The following is a 14803-nucleotide window of genomic DNA, read 5'->3' on the forward strand; positions in this document are numbered from 1 at the left end:
GCTTTCCTATATACTAACAATGAACCAACAGAAAGAGAAATCAGGAAAACAACTCCATTCACAATTGCATCAAAAAAAATAAAATACCTAGGAATAAACCTAACCAAAGAAGTGAAAGACTTATACTCTGAAAACTACAAGTCACTCTTAAGAGAAATTAAAGGGGACACTAACAGATGGAAACTCATCCCATGCTCGTGGCTAGGAAGAATTAATATCGTTAAAATGGCCATCCTGCCCAAAGCAATATACAGATTTGATGCAATCCCTATGAAACTACCAGCAACATTCTTCAATGAACTGGAACAAATAATTCAAAAATTCATATGGAAACACCAAAGACCCCGAATAGCCAAAGCAATCCTGAGAAAGAAGAATAAAGTAGGGGGGATCTCACTCCCCAACTTCAAGCTCTACTATAAAGCCATAGTCATCAAGACAATTTGGTACTGGCACAAGAGCAGAGCCACAGACCAATGGAACAGACTAGAGAATCCAGACATTAACCCAGACATATATGGTCAATTAATATTTGATAAAGGAGCCATGGACATACAATGGTGAAATGACAGTCTCTTCAACAGGTGGTGCTGGCAAAACTGGACAGCTACATGTAGGAGAAAGAAACTGGACCATTGTCTAACCCCATATACAAAAGTAAACTCAAAATGGATCAAAGACCTGAATGTAAGCCATGAAACCATTAAACTCTTGGAAGAAAACATAGGCAAAAACCTCTTATACATAAACATGAGTGACCTCTTCTTGAACATATCTCCCCGGGCAAGGAAAACAACAGCAAAAATGAGTAAGTGGTACTATATTAAGCTGAAAAGCTTCTGTACAGCAAAAGACACCATCAATAGAACAAAAAGGATCCCTACAGTATGGGAGAATATATTTGAAAATGACACATCCGATAAAGGCTTGACGTCCAGAATATATAAGGAGCTCACACACCTCAACAAACAAAAAACAAATAACCCAATTAAAAAATGGGCAGAGGAACTGAACAGTTCTCCAAAAAAGAAATACAGATGGCCAACAGACACATGAAAAGATGCTCCACATCGCTAATTATCAGAGAAATGCAAATTAAAACTACAATGAGGTATCACCTCACACCAGTAAGGATGGCTGCCATCCAAAAGACAGAGAACAACAAATGTTGGCGAGGCTGTGGAGAAAGGGGAACCCTCCTACACTGCTGGTGGGAATGTAAGTTAGTTCAACCATTGTGGAAAGCAGTATGGAGGTACATCAAAATGCTCAAAACAGACTTACCATTTGACCCAGGAATTCCACTCCTAGGAATTTACTCTAAGAACGCAGCAATCAAGTTTGAGAAAGACAGATGCACCCCTATGTTTATTGCAGCACTATTTACAATAGCCAAGAATTGGAAGCAACCTAAATGTCCATCGATAGATGAATGGATAAAGAAGATGTGGTACATATACACAATGGAATACTACTCAGCCATAAGAAAAGGGCAAATCCAATCATTTGCAGCAACATGGATGGAGCTGGAGGGTATTATGCTCAGTGAAACAAGCCAAGCGGAGAAAGAGAAATACCAAATGATTTCACTTATCTGTGGAATATAAGAACAAAGGAAAAACTGACGGAACAAAACAGCAGCAGAATCACAGAACTCAAGAATGGACTAACAGGTACCAAAGGGAAAGGGACTGGGGAGGATGGGTGGGTAGGGAGGGATAAGGGGGGGAGAAGTAGGGGGGTATTAAGATTAACATGCATGGGGGGGGTAGGAGAAAAGGGAGGGCTGTACAACACAGAGAAGGCAAGTAGTGATTCTACAACATTTTGCTATGCTGATGGACAGTGACTATAAAGGGGTTTATAGGGGAGACCTGGTATAGGGGAGAGCCTAGTAAACATAATATTCGTCATGTAAGTGTAGATTAGTGATACCAAAAACAAAGCAAAAAAAAAAAAAAGGGCAGTTCCTGTGTGGTAACCTCCAACAAGTTCTACACAAGGGTATAAAGGGCATATAAAAGTGTAGGCAAAGGGTCTGTTTGTGTTTATACAGAGGATCAAAGCCTAATTTGGCTACCCCGAAAATGAACTAAGATACGATATGAAAAAGAACTTCCAACATCTGCAGTCTCTGGAAGACTCATGCCAGAAGATGATCATCATAAAACCCCAACAAAGATCCACGCACTGCTACAGCTGTAGATGCACTCATCCCACCAGTTCCTGGACTTGCCATGGGAATGAGGAAGGAGATATCTAAGCTGGCCTGTGCATACAGTAAAACAACAAATTTGACTGGATCTATACTGTTGGAACTCAACCAAGAATTTGGAGAAGTGCAAATTGTAGCGCTCCAAAGTCTTACAACTACAGACTATTTACTGTTAAAAGAACATATGGCATGTGAACAGTCCCCAGGAATGGGTTGTTTTAATTTGTCTGATTTCTCTCAGACTGTTCAAGTTCAGTTGGACAATATCCACCATATCATAGATAAGTTTTCACAAATGCCTAAGGTGCCTAACTGGTTTTCTAGGTTTCACTGGAGATGGCTGGTAATTACAGATATGCTTTGGTTATGTAACTATACTCCTATTATGTTAATGTGTGTGCGCAATTTAAGTAGTAGCTTAAAACCTATATATGCTGAAGTTACTCTACAAGAAGATATGTCAAAGAAATAATCAATCTTCCCATGTTTTCTTCCGCCTGCTACTTCTATAGCTTTTCTTCTTCCTTCCTAATTACAACCCTTAAATAGAATTCATGCCTCATATCAAATTTACCAAGTATCATAATTCTTCCAAGTGATAAAGATACCTCAAGACAAATGCTGGGCATAGAAGCTACAGAGCATAAATATGCAAAGAAGTAAAAAGCTAACCTTTTCAAACAATAAGGCTTCCCTCTCACTTACCAACTTCACATTTCCCTGTATGGCCCCGGAAGATGACTGGTTAGACAGAGACGGGTAAGATTCCTCAAGGGAGGAACAACCTAAGACAGGCACAGTCGCAGGGGGGCCATCAGGTGAGAAATTGGGGATCAACAGAGGTGAGGCTTAGAACCTCACCCCCCCTGTTCTGAGAGAAATCTTCTGCATATGTGGATGTTTTATTGCCCTGGTCTAGCTTGGATTAACACATAGTCTACAGGCACACACCTGATCATCTACATTTGCTCTCTTACAACACTAAACTATGTTTTCTACCTTTATCTTGTATCTACCTACCACTTCAGCATTTTATTAAAAATAATAATAATAAAGAGAGAAATGTGGTATCCACATATAAATCAAGTATAAAAACCAAATGAGTATTCATATTTGAACTGACTGTTTATAGTTCATAATGCATGAGCAAAACCGAAAGTTTCTGTGATGACTGCCCTTGTACTGTTCACTATGTAACTTATTCATTATGTAAGAATTTGTTCACCATGTAAGAACTTGTTTGTTATGCCTCAGAAGATTGGAGACTGACGAAAATTAGGCTTGGGGTGGATTAATGATTGTGCATTGAGCATTGACTCCCCTATACAGAATTTTATTGTCGTTAACAACCATTTGATCAATAAATATGAGAGATGCCCTCACAAAAAAAAAAAAAAAAAAAAAAAAAAAAAAAGGACAGACTTCCAATGGTAAAATAAATAAGTAACCGGGATGTAATGTATAGCATAAGGAATATAGTCAAGATATTGTAACAGCTTGGTAGGGTGATAGCTGGAACCTAGAATTATGTATATAAATGTTCTACCACTGTGTTGTACACTTGAAACTAATGTAATGTAATACTGTGCGTCAACTACCCTTCAATAAAAAATAATTATTTAAAAAAAAAAAAACTGCATATAACATGAAAATATAGCAAATGCAACTAATCCTGAAAGAGTGACCTGAAGACTGCAGAAGAGACTCCCTACATCTGGAGAAAAGAGAAGACCTCACAGAAAAGGGTAAAGCAGCAAAGCTGCTATCCTGTGGGACCCAATCCCTCACTGCACCCCAGATCAGAGGTGGGCAGAAGAGAAAAGGATCAGTGAGGGAGTAGAAGCCCAGGACTGCTGAACACCCAGCCCTGGAGATCTGCTCCAAGAGCACAAACCCATATTACATGGTGCTCTGGTGATTAGTGGGGTTGGAAAGTGAATACAGGCAGAATACTCAGAGACTGAGATTCCAGTCACTTATGGAGAACAGGTACACACAACTGGCACCCCTGGGACAAATGAAAGGAGAGCACTTTAAAAGATGTTCCAACAGTGAGAGGGGTGCTAAAGGGGCAAATATTACACAGAGCTCTCTGCTCAGGATAAAGGGAAGGTGGACAAAATCATCCCAGCACATGCAGCCCAGCAGGTTGGGAACTCTCAGGAGCTTCAGATGCTCCATCGCCAGGCTGGCAATGCAGCCCTGAGGATCCCGACTGTGATATGCAGCCTGCTGCTCCTTCCTCCTGGCAGGCACCAGCACTGCACACCTGCTACTGCCATGACACAGCAGGCCAGCTGGAGGGTAGCCCCACCTACAGCAGCTACAGGGGCATAGCAAAGAGGCCCCTCCCTGTATGCTCAGTCAATTGGACCCGGCAGTGGAGGCAGGTACCACAGCCAGGATGCAGGAAAGAGCTCTTTCCTCCCAGCAGTCACTGGTTCTGAGAGCCTGTAACCTCTGCAAATGCTACAGGTGCTTGGCAGCTCCATAGAATAGAGTTTGCTACCTACAGAATTATTATTCCATAGAAATCACTAAAAAAATGAAACAGCCAAAAAAAAATTGTACAGAAATACAGCAGAAGATGCCAGAAAGAGGGCTAGATGAAACCGAAATCACCAATCTTCTTGATAAAGATTTCAAAATAAGTATCATTAACATGCTCACGGGGCTAAGACAAACTTTCAAGATCTCAGGGAGGACTTCAAGAAAGACATAGAAACTTTGAAAAATATAGTATCTGAAATGAAACATAAAATGGAGGGATTTAAAGTAGATTAGATGAGGTAGAGAAGACAGTAAATGAAATACAAATTAGAGAACAGGAAAACAAAGAAGCAAAGGCACAGAGAGAAAAAACGATCTCTAGGAATGAAAGAATAATAAGAGAACTGTGTGACCAATCCAAATGGAACAATATTTGCATTATATGGGTACCAAAAGAAGATGACACGGAAAAAGGGATAGAGTAGGAAAAAAATGCAGAAAACTTCCCCAATCTGGGGAAGGAAATAGACTCTCAGGTCATAGAAGTACAGAGATCTCCTAACAAAAGGAACCCCAGCAAGACAACACCAACACATGTAATAATTAAACTGGCAAAGACCAAGGACAAGGAGAGAGTAATGAAAGCAGTCAGAGAGAGAAAAAAGATCACAGTACAAAGGAAAGCCCATCTAGCTATCAGCACACTTCTCAGCAAAAACCATTCAGGCCAGAAGGGAGTGGCATGATATATTTAATGCAATGAAACAGAAGGGCCTCCAACCAAAAACACTATACTGAGCAAGATTATCATTTAAATTTGAAGCAGGGATTAAACAATTTCCAGATAAGCAAAAGTTGAGGGAATTTACCTTCCACAAACCATCTCTACAGTATATTTTGGAGGGACTGCTATAGATGGAAGTTCTCCTAAGGATAAATAACTGTCACCAGACAAAATAAAATGACAGTAAAGGAAGTAGGCCAATTAATCACTAAGCAAACACAAAATTAAATCAACTACTCATGAAGTTAGTCAAGGGATACACAAAGAGTACAGAATATAAAAGAAGAAAAAGAAGGGAGAAAAAAACACCTTTATATTGTGTTTGAAATGGTGTAATAAGCAATTAAGTTAGACTGTTAAATACTAAGGAAGCTGCCCTTGAACCTTTGGTAACCACAAATCTAAAGCCTGCAATAGCAATAAGGACATATCTATGGATAATCACCCTAAATGTATATGGACTGAATGAACCAATCAAAAGACACAGAGTTGCAGAAAGGATAAAAAAAAACCACTCATCTATATGCTGCCTACAAGAGATGCATTTCAAGCCCAAAACATACACAGACTAAAAGCAAAGGGATGAAAAAGATATTTCATGCAAATAATAAGAAGAAAGCAGAAGTAGCAGTACTTATATCAGACAAAATAGATTTCAAAACAAAGAAAAGAACAAGAGACAAAGAAGGACATTACATAATGATAAAGGGGTCAATCCAACAAGAGGATATAACCATTATAAATATCTATGCACCCAATATAGAAGCACCTACATATGTGAAATAAATAGTAAGAATTAAAGGGGGAAATAGAATGCAATGCATTCATTTTAGGAGACTTTAACACACCACTCATTGCAAAAGACATAGCAAAAACAGAAAATAAATAAGGAGACAGAGGCCCTGTACAATGCCTTAGAACAGATGGACCTAAAGATATCTACAGAACACTCTACCCAAAAGCAGTGGGATACACACTCTTCTCAAGTGAACATGTAATGCTTTCCAGAACAGATTCCATACTAGGCCACAAAGAGCCTCAGTAAGGTCAAAATGATTGAAACTGAGGCAACAAGCTTCTCAGACTACAAAGGTATGAAATTAGAAATAAATTATGCAAATAAAACAAAAAACCCACAAACACATGGAAGTTTAACGACATGCTCCTAAATAATCAATGTATCAAGGACCAAATTAAAACAGAGATCAAGCAATATATGAAGACAAATGAAAATAACTCATAGCCCAAAATCTGTGGGATGCAGCAAAGGCAGTTCTAAGAGAGAGTATATTGCAATACAGGCTTAGCTCTAGAAAGAAGAACAATCCCAAATGAACTGTCTAAAATCACAATTAATGAAACTAGAAAAAGAAGAACAAAAGAGGCCCAAAGTCAGTGGAAGGAGGGACATAATAAAGATTAGAGCAGAAATAAATAAAATTGAGAAGAATAAAACAATAAAAAGAATCAATGAAATCAGAAGGTGGTTCTTTGAGAAAATAAAAAAAATAGATAACCCCCTAGCCAGACTTATCAAGAAAAAAAGAGACTGTAGGCACATAAACAGAATTAGAAATGAGAAAAGAAAAATCACTACAGGCACCACAGAAATACAAAGAATTATTAGAGAATACCATGAAAAATTATATGCTAAATACTGGAAATACATACCATGCACATGGATAGGAAGAATTAATATTGTCAAAATGGCCATCCTGCCTAAAGCAATCTACAGATGAAATGCAATCCTTATCAAAATACCAACAGCATTCTTCATTGAACTAGAACAAACAGTTCTAAAATTCATATGGAACCACAAAAGACTCCAAACAGACAAACCTACCCTGAGAAAGAAGAACAAAGCTGGGGGAATTATGCTCCCTAATTTCAAGCTCTACCACAAAGCTACAGTAATCAAGACAATTTGGTACTGGCACAAGAAAGAGCCATAGATCAATGGAATAGAATAGAGAGCCCAGAAATAAACCCACACATATATGGCCAATTAATATATGATAAAGGAGCCATGGATGTACAATGGGGAAATGACAGTCTCTTCAACCAGTGTTGGCAAAACTGGACAGCTACATGTAAGAGAATGAAACTGAATTTGTCTAACTCCATCCACAAAAGTAAACTTGAAATGGATCAAAGACCTAAATGTAAGTCATGAAACCATAAAACTCCTTGAAGAAAACATAGGCAAAAATCTCTTAAATATAAACATCAGCAACTTTTTCCTGAACACATCTCCTTGGGCAAGGGAAACAAAGGCAAAAATGAACAAATGGGACTACATCAAACTAAAAAGCTTCTGTACAGCAAAGACACCATCAGTAGGGGGGAAAAAAAGGCATCCTGCAGTATGGTAGGATATATTTGTAAGTGATTTATTCAATAAAGGGTTAACATCCAAAATATATAAAGAACTCACACACCTCAGCACCCAAAAAACAAACAACCTGATTAAAGAATGGGCGGAGAATCTGGACAGACACTTCTCTAAAGAAGAAATTCAGATGGCCAACAGATATATGAAAAGATGCTCCACATCGCTAATTTTCAGGGAAATGCAAATTAAAACCATAGTGAGATATCACCTCACACCAGTTAGGAGGGTCAACATCTAAAAGATAAAAAGCAATAAATGCTGGCAAGGATGCAGAGAAAGGGGAACCCTCCTACACTGTTGGTGGGAATGTAAATTAGTTCAACCATTGTGGAAAGCAATGTGGAGGTATGGAGTTTCCTCAAAAAATTAAAAATAGAAATACCATTTGACCCAGGAATTCCACGCCTAGGAATTTACCTAAAGGAAACAAGTTCTTAGATTCAAAAAGACATATGCACCCCTATGTTTACTGCAGCACTATTTACAATAGCCAAGATACAGAAGCAACCTAAGTGCCCATCAGAAGATAAAGAAGCTGTGGTACATATAATGGAATATTATTCAGCCATAAGAAGAAAACATATCCTACTATTTGCAACAACTTGGATGGACATAGAGGGTATTATGCTCAGTGAAATAAGCAGGCGAAGAAAGACAAGTACTAAATGACTTCACTCATTTGTAGAGTATAATTATGAAGCAAAACTGAAGGAACAAAACAGGAGCAGACTCACAGACTCCAAGAAGGGACTAGTGGTTACCAAAAGGAAGGGGTTAGTGAAGGTGGGTGGAGAGGGAGGGCTAAGGGAATTAAGAGGCATTATAATTAGCATTCACAAATAGGTATAGGTCACGGGGAAGGCAGTACAGCAAGGAAAAGACAAGTAGTGACTCTATAGCATCTTACTATGCTGACAGACAGTGACTGCAATGGAGGGAAGTGAGGACTTGATAATATGGGTGAATGTTGAAACCACAATGTTGCTCATGTGAAACTTTCATAAGATTGTATACCAATGATACCTTAATTTTTTTAAAAAAGAAAAAGAATGGAAGAGGAAGGGGGAAACATCAACCCTATTGCATTTTTATAAGTGCAAAATGAGGGATTTGGACTCAATATAAGTGGCTTTCAAACTTCCTTTTTTTTAAGCAGAAAAATCTTTTTGACAAATAAAATTTTATACATTCTAAAAAAAGAAATTTTAAAGACAAGCTACAGAGCAGTTAAAAAATTTTCAAACTACTTATGCAACAAAGTACTAATATCTAGAATATAGCAATAACTTTCAAAACTCAACAGTAAAAAAGGAAACAATCCTTTTAGAACATGGCTTAAGGCACGAAGAGACATTTCATCAAAGAAGATTACACATGGCAAAAAAGTCTATGAAAGATGTTCAACATTACTAGTCTTTAGGAAACTGCAAATTGATCCATGAGAAGTCACTACACATCCACTGAGATGGTGAAAATTTAAATAGTATGAACACTAAATGCTGGTGAAGGTGCAGAAAAACTAGATCCCTCATACATACTTAGTTGAAATATTACAGTCACCCTGAAAAAGTCTGTCAATTTCTTAAAAAACTAAATGCCCTATGACCCAGCAATTGCACTTCTGGGCATTCATCCCTGAGAAATGAAAACTTATTTTCACATAAAAACCTATATCAAATTTAATTTTAAAATATTTAATTGTCTTCTGAGGGGTTACACAGAAGTGTAAAAGCAGATATGGGACCAGATCTCCATATTGTCATCTGTCTGGTCACTGCATCTCCGTTAGCAATACCTGGAATGGTACTTAACAGTCATTAAAGATCCATCTTCATCTGATGGACAGAGTCTGCTTAAAACTCTGTGTTGAGAAGGATTCTAAAGCTTTAGAATTCTGAGATCAACAGGAAAATTTTCACAATTAATTAGAGGTGTCTGTCATGAATATAACCAGCAAGAATGACAATCTACAAGTTTAATATTTGCCAGTGTTATACTGAATTGCATGGTCTCACCGATCAGGGACTACTAAAACCAAAAGAGATATTAGCAATTACCAAGTACTCAATCTTTTTTTTTTTTTTACAAATGAGGAAACCAAAGAAGTAAGTAAGAGCAAGTGGAACCCCAAGTTTATTATCTGATCTCTTTCTTTCACCAAGTCAGTCCATCCTTGTTCTTAGAAGTAATTGACTAGATATTTCAAGTCCATGAGTTTTCTTTTTGGGTGGAAGGGATGTTATTCACAAATAATTTTACAAATAAATTTAGTTATTTCTCACAAACAGCTTCTTGGTGCTAGAGTTGTCCTAGGAAATATAGGCGATCACTCTAGTAGAGAAAATATCCAACTCCAAAATTTGGAGAAGAATCACTTCCATATTCATCATCTTGCTAGCCAGGCTAAACTTTTCTGAGACTACCTGGCCTTATTTTAAGGCCTTACATGTGTTTTTCCCACTCATATTGCAGGAAATAGAAAAGAGCTATAAAAAGGGGGTGTTAGGCCCTCTGAGTCCTTTTGCCTAGGCAAATCATCACCTCATTGTGCTGAGAATTTACAGGAGTCTTTTTCAGACTTCTAGAAATAACAGGTTCCATTTCCCCTGTTAGTTCCTTTGCCCTATTAATATCAAGATCACTAAAAATGAATAAATGGAGTCAAATTAAAATTTCCAGGTTTTGGTGCTCTTATCTTTTAAAGAGGGAAAGAAGTCAGCGGCTTAAACCCTTTGCCCCTGAGAACAAGCTGTGCTAAGAAACTTGAACTCATTACCGGCTGCTCTGGTTCCTTCTGCCCTCAGACCTTACAGAACCTGTCTGCAGCCTCACTATAACATCCCTGAGCAATCACGTATCAATGGCTAATGAATATGTAAGGATTTGAGGATCAAGCGAGGGTGAACAGGCCTGACACTTGATCTTTTGAGTGAAACTTCACTTTTGAGTGAAGCTCACAGTACGCCTTTTGAGAGCTTTTCATGGCCCTCGCTGCTGCCAGCCTCCCGCTTATCGGCAGGCACCAAAAGCTTCAAATTACAGCAGGTAATTGGATGAAAGTGGAAATGCATCCTCCTAATGGAGTGAGAGATTAATGCCTGATTTTTTTCCTTCAGTTGCTGAAGCAAAACAAAAACACAGATGAAGGCTGTGGTGCAGAAAAGCAAATTAGCTCGGCTTCTGAGCCACGGGGTGGATGTTCCCGCTAAAATCTAAGGTGTTTTAGAGAGGCTAGACATATATCAAAAGCACAGAAACCACCCAGGATAGCAGTTACCAAATTATCCCAGAGACAATCTGCAAATCCCTTGCTCAGTAAATGTCAGCAATACAATTTACCTTTGTATGAGGATAAGTTACTTTGTACCTAAAGATAATTCACTTATGGCCCAGTACTGTGACATTTTTATAACTGTGACACCCTCTGTGGGTAGGAATAAACAGAGCTGAATAATAAGAGGCATTAAAAAAGATTTAATGTGAAACTGTCTAATGCAATTGGGACTCATGATTTAGCCAACAGGGCATATGCTTTGTGAGTATTCTGTTGCTCTAGTAGATTTCTTATGGACTAATATAGTTTGTATTAAAAACACATTTGCAGTTGATTCAGGAAAGAAGACTCTCTGATATCAACCTATTTTATATCAAGAGATGCAATTAAAAATGTACATGGAGTAATTTCACCTTTTCATTAAATTATCCTGAAGACAGAGCAATCTTACCATAGGGTGATTGAGACTAAAATTCAAAGAAGCTTGAGAGTGAGATAAATTGGATTTACATCATTTAAAAGAGAGGTCTGTCCGAGATCAAGGTTCTGGGTGATTTTCTTCTGACAATTAATTACCATGTGGGGAGCATTTTAGTATTTTTTTTATATTCCATTGTAGAGAGATGAAATTTGTGAGGGCCTGAAGGCTGCGTCATCATGATGGCAGGACGAACAGTGAGAGTGAAAGAGAAAAATGGTAGCAGTGCAGCAATTACGGAAGTTGGTATTCATGACATTTTAAAATAGTAACCCACCCATCAATACAGGGGAAAGGAAAAGAGAAAACTGTGCGCAGCACTCAAGTCGCCTAATAACAGCAAGCTGAATTTCCTTTCTGGAGTACTTACCTTACTGTTTTGGATAAACTTCCAGATCAATAGATGTCCATCATCTTCTACCATTTGAGGGTTTGGTTCACAAGGTCAGCCAACAAACTCATCTCTATGAAACACTAATTAAAAGCGGGACCTCAAGTTATACACTCCATGAATGACCAACATGGAGTAGACATAATATTCAGATGACATGAAAAATATGCCAGTTCCATGGCCAAAAAAATGTTGCCTGTCCATTTGATTTTGTCAGATAAAGGACTTCTAAGTACATCCTTTGGAAGAGTTCTGTTTCCTTAAGAAGTATATTGCAGAATGATTATGAACTTTGATCTAAATTTGGAATCTGCCCCTTATTTGCTGTGTAGATTTGGATACGTTACTGGACCCTCTGCACCTCTTTTCCCATCTGCAAAAACCATGATGATATCTTTACTTTACAAAGTTGTTTGGAGATTCAAATCACATCACAGCCATATGTAAAAATGTCTGGAACACCGTAGATATATACTGAGCTACAGAGAATGCAAAGAAAGACATGAACCCTAGGATGGATTAATCTAGTAGGTGAGATACAGTCTGGGAATATCCGAAGGCATCATACAGATATACATTCTATAAACACAGAGAACACAGCAGCCCACGTGAATGTCACAGTTACTCAAAGCAAGCAATCACCATGAGGGAGATGAGTCAGAGAAAACTTCTGAGAGATTTCAGTCCCCGGCTAAGGGGTATGGTCTGTAATTATAGTACACTGTTGTCCTTTATATATCTCCAAAGGTCTTCTTGAACACTTTACCCAACTTTCTGACACTTAGCAATACAGTCTATTTTCAACGAACATTTATCAAAAGCCAGCTGATTTCCAGGTGTTCCTCATTGTAGGCCTGTCACTTTTGCACAAGTGACAAGGTGAAACAAGAGAATCAGCCCAGGCCCTTCTTCCTCCTCAAGAAAACAAGCAGTCACCTGATCTTCACAGTCAGAACTGTGAACTGACACTTGGCTTCCTCTTCTGAATGCACTAAAGAGAAAAGTATGCACTGTTTGGTTGCATTTTCTCTGATTGTTTCTTTCCTTCTCTTTTAATGTTTCCTAGGTTCTCCAAATACTGCTTGCCCTGTATATCCACGTTTACCACCAGCAGTTAAGACTCAGCAAATTAATTATCCAATTTAATTATCCAGGATTGGCTTTAGTTTCTATTTTAAAGTACAGTACATTGAATTAGAGCTACCAGCATATGAAAACATTGCCTATATTTGTTGCTAATTTAAAATTTTATGTGTAGCAAATTCAAACATATTTGTAGATATTCAAACACATTTTCATTTACTAGGCAGGTTTTTGTTAAGGCAGAACAGGCTATGTAACATAAATCATTGACTTCGGTAATGCAAGTATAGGCGGGACTCAAATTCATAATGAGATTCACTCATCCATTGATTTTGCCAGGCACTGTGCTAGGCACTAGGGATAAATGAAGGGAAAAAAACGCCATCTGACCCTCCAGAGGCAGTATACAGGAGGCAAACACACAAACAGAACATAAAGATTACAATATAATAAGTCCTTTTAAAAGACATTGCATTGTAGGTTTTTCCTGTCTTGCTTTTCTCCTGCAGTCCGGAGCATTCCAGCCTAGACTAAGAGAAAGTAACAGGAGACAGGCATCATTTTAGCAAGCTGGCCTACAGAACATGCCTGTGGACTGCAGATGCTAGAATCCAGAACACTGGGGTGGCAGCCAGCAAAGGGCTGACAATGCTCAAGCCACACCTGCAGAGAAGCAACAGGACCCTGAGTGGGAACAAAAAAAACTGAACATACTAAGTACCAGACCAGTGAAAGAAACAGGAGAACCTAATATAATGTGGCAGAAGAGTAGTTCCCAAAGCTCTTACTCCTCATTCAAACTCTCAAATGAGCTGCAGTGTAGAACTTGAACCAAAAGTCAGAGACTGAGCAGCACGTCCTCCTTGGCCCCCTGTGGCCGTGTGGATGTGCACACGTGGACCATGCACATGAGCGTCTCCTGTTAACTGTTAAGACCATTTGGGAAATGGGTTGTGCTGCTTCCTCCTTTTCCACATTGGAGTGTAATTTTGTGATTACCAAGGAGAAATACACAATGTGTAATGAAAGAAGAAAGAGTAATAGCCTTTTAGGGTATTAGGAAACGCTTCATGGAGGAAATAATTTGAGCTGAGTCTTAAAAAATAAATCCCTATCAAGCTAATATTCCAGGCAGAGGAAATAAAAAGTGTATACAAAGAGGTAGAGGTTATAAAGCAAGCATGAAGTGTTCAGGCAACACAGAATTAGTCTGACAGAGCAGAGCACATGTGCATACTGATGGGGGAGAAGAGGTGAGCCTGGCATGTCAGGTAAAGATTATATCTGAGTCTGTATCCCAAAGGGGATGAGCAGCTATTAAAGGATGTCAAGCTAGGGAGTGTTTGACTTACAGAAGAATGTTTTATTGAAAGAAAAGCCCTGAAGTGAGCAGAATATAAAGTTTACACCATATAAATATATTGGGAAAGGCTATGCAAAGGTCATCTGAGCTGGGAGGTCGAAGGACTGGCGCATGACCTTGGAAGAGATCCATGGAGTGCCTCAACATTGTGGAACGAGATTGTGGCTGCTGAGGTCCTAAACTAAAACAGTGGCAGGAGGAAGGGACAGATGTGAATACATTAAAGGAATAGACTACTTAGTGGGATGGATTAATATGGAAAAAGAGGGCAAGGAAGGAATACAGATGATTCTCAGATGTGCAATTTTAGTGATTAGACAGACTTATGGGAAA

This window comes from Manis pentadactyla, chromosome 7, assembly GCF_030020395.1.
Source record: "Manis pentadactyla isolate mManPen7 chromosome 7, mManPen7.hap1, whole genome shotgun sequence".
NCBI lineage: Eukaryota > Metazoa > Chordata > Mammalia > Pholidota > Manidae > Manis > Manis pentadactyla.